General features: G+C 45.7%; 1 pseudogene; it reads left to right on the top strand.

Annotated features, from left to right (window-relative positions):
• Nucleotides 1–4,291: 4,291 nt before the first annotated feature.
• On the top strand, nucleotides 4,292–6,207 carry LOC103254565 (annotated as a pseudogene).
• Nucleotides 6,208–7,068: the final 861 nt, after the last annotated feature.

The raw sequence follows: 7,068 nt of genomic DNA, 5'->3' as shown, positions 1-7,068 counted from the left end.
AAAAAGATACCTGAACATGTATGTTTGTTGCATCTATTCACAATAGCAAAAACATGGAACCATCTCTGTTGCCCATCGAAGGTGGACTGGATAAAGAAAATGTGCATATACACAATGGAATATTATACAGGCATAAAGAAAGACAAATGCATGAACTTCGCAGCAACTTGGATGGATTTGGATTCCATCATACTCAGTGATCTATCACAGAAACAAAGAACAGAGTACCAGATGTTCTCACTCATAAGCGGACCTTGAACTTTTTTTTTTTTTTGAGTTGGAGTCTCACTCTGTTGCACAGACTGGAGTGCAGTGGCCGCTCCTGGCCACCGCAGCCTCGACCTGCTGGGCTCCGGTGATCCTTCCGCCTCAGCCTTCTGAGTAGCCGGAATTACAGGCGTGTGCTACCATGCCTGGCTAATTTTTTGATTTATCGTAGAGATGAGTTCTCACCTGCCCAGGCAGGTCTCGAACCTGTGGGCTCAGGCAATCTACTCACCTCAGCCTCCCAAAGGCGTGGAATAACGGGCTGAGCCACCAAGCCCGACTGACCTTGAACAATTATAATGGTATAAGAAACTGTTTGGCAGTAATGTAAAACTGTCCGGGAAGGTGGGATTCGCAGTTGAGGGAAACTGCTAGGGAAGGGAGGGGCATACCTCATCAACAAGGGTACCTGCATAATCAATGTTTGCATACCTAACCCTGAATTGTATCCCACATCTTTATAATAAAAAAAGAATAGTGATCCTTAATAAAATAAAAAAACAACAGATGCTGTCAAAAAAAAAAAGAAAACAAAAAACTCAAACTATAAAAATCTTAGAAAATGCAGGAGACACCATTATGGAAATTAGAACTGGCAACCAATTGCTATTCAGAACCCTAAGGGCCAACACCTTAAGAAGTGAGATAGACAAGTGGGACCTCATTAAACTAACAAGCTCTGCAAAGTGAAAGAAACCATCAAGTGAGCAGGGAGACAGCCCACAGAATGGGGAAAATATTTTCCAACTGTATATCTGACAAAAGCCTAATATCCAGGATCTACAAGAAACTGAAATGCACCAAAAAGAAAAAACAAAGAGTCCCTTTAAAAAGTTGGCAAAAGATATGAATAGACACTTCTCAAATAAGATATAGCAGCCAACAGACACATGAAAAAGTACTCAGTCTCACTCATCATCAGAGAAATGAAAATCAAAACCACATTGAGATAACACCTAAGCCAAGTAAGAATGACCATCATTAATAAAACAAACAACAGCAGATGCTGGTGAGGATGTGGAGAAAAAGGAACACTTTTACACTGCTGGTGGAAATGCAAACTAATGCAACCTCTTTGGAAGACAATGTGGTAGTTTCTGAAAGAACTAAAAATTGACCTTTCATATTATCCCACAATTCCCCTGCTGGGAATATACTCATAAAAACTCAAATCATTCTTCAAAAAAGATACTGCACACACATGTTTGTTGCAGGTCTACTCACAATAGCAAAAACATGGAACCAACCATGTTCCCCATCGAAGCTGGACTGGATAAAAAAATGTGGTACATATACACAATGGAATATTACGATGCCATAAAGAAGGACAAACACATGGACTTTGCAGTAACTTGGATGAATTTAGAGTTGATCATCCTTGGTGATCTATCACAGAAACAAAGGGTACCATATGTTCTCACTCATAAGCGAACCTTGAACATTTATCATAATACTGTTAAGAAAGGGATTGGCAATAGCGAAACTGTCAGAGAGCGAGGTGGAATGGCAGTTGAGGGAAACTGCTAGGGGAGGGAGGAGCATACCTCATCAACAAGGGTACCTGCATAATCATCGTTTGTATACCTAACCATGAATTGTACCCCACATCTCTATAATAAAAAAGTAAGTAAAATAAAAATAAAAGTAAATTGATCTGTAAAATGTTATCCCGCCCCTCCAAAAAAAAAAAAAAAGAAAAAAAACAAAACCTATGGTACTGTCCTGGGCCTGGACCTTGGGAGAAACCACTGTGACAGAACTATTCAAACCCTGCCCCTTCTGGTACCTACTGGCCTTCAGTTTCTGACAAAATGGCACCAAGCCCTTTCTTGGGTTTGGAGTGCTTTTCCCAGGCTCCTCCTCTAACGTCCACATGGAGACCAGAGTGTACACCCTTAGGTCCAGCTGTCAGCCTGACTTGATCCATCAGTTTGGACAGAGCTTGTATGTGCATGCTGGGATGACCCCCTGCAGGCTCACTGCTGCTCCATGTGGTTTTCCCTCTCCCACCTGGGTGTCCTTGTATTCCTGGAGGCTCTGGGAGAATCTAATAGTTTACCTGTGGACCCAGCACCACTTTGTTGACCTTGAGTGCCCCAGCAAAGTCATCTTAGGCCTGCCACAGCTCCCTTCAAATCTTCTTGATCAAACTCAGTAGCCAGAATCAGCTCCTATATGGGAAAGAGGCACCCAGGCCAGAAGGAATCCTGAGAACCTCCCAGTCAGTAGGGAATGGTAGACACAAGAGAAGTTCACCCTTGACCTGCCAGAGCCTCTAAAAAATTACAAGTCCCCTGCTGTTGTCAGTTTCTCCTGCTCTGGCCTTGCTGGCCCAGGGAAGGTGGCCTCCCCTCCCCACCTTCCCAGTAATCACTCATTTTATAGTCTACTCTGGCTCAGGAACTGCCCTCCCAATCCTTAAAAGGCTAGACAGAGTTTCTCTGCAATTGTGGCTCTCCTTGGAGTTACTACCTCCACTTGGCCGGGAACTGCCACTGCCCACTCTGGGAACCCATGGATGCTCCTCGCTGGGTCTGCACCACCAGGAATGTCCTTGGTCCCCTTGGGCACAGAAAGGCCAGTCCTGATGCAAGAACAGGGATGAGGACTTCTGAGTAGACCAGGCAATTCTGAGTCCTCAGGAAGTCCCTGCTCTCAGATCTGGACCCAAAGCAATGTTGAGGCCACCCTCAGGAGGTGTGCTGAGATGAAACAATATGTCAGACTCTAGCCTTGTGAGGAGTTGTCTCAGTGAGGCTGAGGGGCCTTGTCTCCATGAAGGCAGGGGTTTCTGGCCTGTGTGTCAACTGGGGTCCCATTCGGGGGTCAGAAATTCAGAAATCTGGTGGATGTGGAGCATGAGCAGGCTCAGGTCAAGACTTCCTTTCCCTGTCCCTTAGGATGACCCCTGGGAGTGTGTGCAGGAATCTAAGTTCACTGTGACCTCCTCCTCGTGTTTTCTCTTCTCATATTTCTGTGAGGCCAAAAACTGGCACCATGTCACTCATATGGGTGAATCTTCCCCCTAATCCTTTAATTTAGCTTCATTATCAGTAATGGCGTCATCATTGTGATCATCATTATTGTTTTCCTTGTCATTCATTATCATTTATTAGCTTCTGTTTCTTTTACAAGCAGCATTCAACATGTCTCCTTCTTATTCATTTTTGGGGGTGTTGTACAGCACTGGATCAAGTTTCTCTATGTTTCAAGAGTGTCTGATTTCTTAGGTGCATTACAGAGGGATTTCTGAAGAACCAACAGGCAGGTTGACGTTTCTGTGCCTTTCAGAACAGCAACAGAATTTCTTGGGTCAAGGAGACGACTTAGAATATTTCTCTTTTATTGCAGAACAGTTTTGTGCTATCATAGCTCCTTGGCTCTGAGCAGAGGTAGAAAATACTGAGACAGTAATAGTGCTTTCACCAGTATTTCTAGGAAGCGAACAGTGGATACTGTCCTCAGTTAGACTTAGAAAAATTTAACATCCCTGAAAACCCACAGATGCCCACCTCAGGTCTTCCAGAAGAACTCAAGTGTTGTTGGTCCCTTGGGGGAGCTTATACATTCTTCTAGAGGCCCATATAGCCTAAGACCAGCGTATGAGGAGCTCCCCTGAAAGCACAGGTGATCGGATGGCCCTTTCAGAGATTTGTAGTACTCCAGCCTTCTGGGGAGACTTGTACAGATATAGAAAGTTTCTAGAGGTACCTATTTCTTGGAAATCTCTCCATGCAAGTCACGTGCCGGCATGGCTGCTTGCATGCTCAATATCTAACTTATAAATAAATTTTGGAAACTCTGGCAAAGACAAAGAACTCTATTGCAGCTGTAGTGAGCAGAATAGTTCTGCAAACTCTTGAGTTTATTTATTTAAAAAGGAGTGCCTGGTTCCAGCTACTGAGAAGGCTGAGGTGCAAGGTTCACCTGAGCCCAGCAGGTTGAGGCTGTGGTGGCCATGAGTGTGCCACAGCACTCTAACCTGGGCAACACAGTACAGTAAGACTCCTTGAGAGCTAGACCAATGGGCCTGGACGGTGGGGTGTACGCTGCCTTCGGGGCTCCAGGAGGCGCACCAGGCAGGATCGCAAGTCCCTAGGGTGGAACCGGATAGGGGCACCGAAATCAGGACCGATATCTGGGACTATGGCATTGCACACCGGGCTCTATAGACTTCAGGTCAGAGAAATTGGGTGAGATCTCACTGCAGGAGAGTGCATGCAGTGAGCAGGACATCGAGGTCTGGCTCGAGGGGGAGGAAGTCACCAGCCACAGCAACCACTGCCTCCTCCTGGCCTCATATGTGCTGGTGATTTGCGCGCCCCAGAGCCCAGCCCAAAGTGGCCTGGCCCTCTACACCAATGTGCTGCTGGGAGGCTTTCAGCCCCTGCCCACTCTGCCACCTGCCTCTTTCAAGCCACCTACCAGTTGCCTTCTTGCAGCCATAGCAGGTGCTGCCACAAAGTACCTTCCAGCCACCAGGTACGGGCTTCCTGTATGACAGGGGAGTTCTGCAGCCAGTAGCTCTACAGCAACTACCAGGCCAGCCAGGGCAGCAAAGACAACTGAGAGGACTATTGGGATGACAGAGAAGTGGTGCAGGCCAGGCAGTGGTGCCTATCCAGACCTCCTAGGCTGGCTGCAGCACTGCCGGCAGCTACCACCTGTCCATGTGCTCTCACCTGTTGCTGGGCTCCTGCACAGAACCACAGCACCACCCATCCAGCGACAAGAGCTCAGTCACCATGGGCCGCAACCTCAACTGCTACTTCACCTTTTGGGAGTGAGGTGTGGAGATATTCATGCTGGGTGAGACCCTCGAGCTTCATGAAGGACCATGACAAGTTATGTGTGGTGCTGAGCCCCTACCGTCCTGAGGGGCAGGAGCACCTCTAACCTTTCTAGTGCAACATTGAGGACCCCACCAAGTCGACCAAGTTAAAGGGCATGAAGAACTACATCTCCTAGAAACTGGTGCCCACGTACACACAGGTGCCTTGCACTGGCGCTACTAGCACTTTGACTGACTGTACACATACCTGGCTGAGAAGTTCCTGGTTGTTTCAGTGTCCCACCTGCTCAAGAAGCTGGCCACTGGCCACTTCAAGGAGTACTTCACCTCCAAGCGAAGGAAGGGCCTTATCTGTTGAATGAACCACATGGCCAGCCACCCGGTGCTCATGCAGTGAGAGGTCTTCCAGTACTTCCTGATTTGCCCCAGCACCACCAACAAGAAGGCCTGAAAGCAGGGCAATACGGAGGAGAAGGATGAAATCGTGGGTGCCAACTTCCTGCTGATGCTGAGCACAGCCCCCGCCACCGCCCTCCACCCACAGGAGGTGAAAAACAAGATGAACGGCTTCACATGCTTTACCAAGAAAATGGATGACAGTGTGCTACAGTTCAACCACATGACCAACGAGTTCCTGTGGAAGCAGGTGATGGGTTTCAAGGGATACCAGAAGGTGGGCTGGTCCTTCCACGGCCTCAACTAGGCCTTTGAGCTGAACTAACAGGACTTTTCAGTGGGCATCAACCAGCATATCATCTCTACTGGAGATGTCTAGGATGCCACCGAAGAGGATTTCCTGGAGCAGCCCAGGCAGGACCTGGACTCAGTCATGGATCTGTTAATGCTGTATCAGGGGCACCTGGCAAACTCCCCAACATAATCCATGTTCAGAAAGGAGGTCTTACCAAAGTGAAAGAGAGTAGATGACATGTGAAGGAAGGGAAGATGGGGTTGCAGAAGGTTGATGGTATTCAGAATCGCTGTAACACTATTTCCTTTGCCACTTGGAGTGAAATTCACCGCTTTCATCTATTCGAGTAAGAGAATTTAAGTCATCAATGCAACATTTCTTACTACAAATAATATTTTTCCAAAAAATCACCCAGAAGTTGGAAGAAGCTCTTCAAAAATATGATAGTGTGGAATGACTGAAACATTGGATTGTGAACTTTTTAGAGTTTAAGGATAATTTTTACAGCAGAATAAAAACTGATATCAAAGAGCTGTTGCCCACTATCAGTGGTGATACAAACATAATTTTATGTTCAACTGAAATCCAGTTGAGTGTATAATTAAGTAGGAAATGAACACTTAACATTTTGGTTATGTAATAGAAATAGTACTGCACATTCTAACTAAATTATACTATGTATGCCAACACTGACATTGTAACTTATGGAATAATAATTATACTATTTGTCTTATTGCTTTTTGAAGTATGGGTATTTTAGCACATAATTCGCAAACCTCAAAAACCATGAAGGTTCTCAAGCTGACTCGTTTAAAGCCGCTGTGAATATCTTTTTACTCTAATAGTTTGGAATTACCTGAATTCAACCTATTCTCTGTTTGCAAACTCCAACTAGAGCAGTTATGTGACTTTGTGCCTTTAGACTCTTGGTTTTTCATTTCTCCCTACCTTCCCTTATTTAATTAAGTCACAATTTTTCTGATTGAAAGAGTGAAGACCAGTTAATATAATGAATGACACACTGACGATAACTTCATATTGGTAGTGGGAGGGGGTGGGGTAAAATGTCAGCTGTCATCAATTTGCACAATGAGTACTGTCCACTGATAAGATGATGGTGAATACAGAGGAGTGAGACTCAGTGCTCATTTTTGGATATGAAGTCTGTTGGAGAAGAAGTGCCACTATATTCCCTTAGATGAGACAGTAGCATAGCCTCTTCATGCAGAGGTCCTAAAAACTTGGTGTAATGATTTTAGCAATCATGTCCTGCAACATGGAGAAGGAGGAGTCCAATCAGTGACAACACACACTCAGT

Source organism: Carlito syrichta, unplaced genomic scaffold, assembly GCF_000164805.1.
Source record: "Carlito syrichta isolate Samal-C Ts95f unplaced genomic scaffold, Tarsius_syrichta-2.0.1 Scaffold284918, whole genome shotgun sequence".
Classification (NCBI taxonomy): Eukaryota; Metazoa; Chordata; class Mammalia; order Primates; family Tarsiidae; genus Carlito; species Carlito syrichta.
Note: the sequence above shows the minus strand (reverse complement) of the source record. Positions and strands in the feature narration are given on the sequence as shown.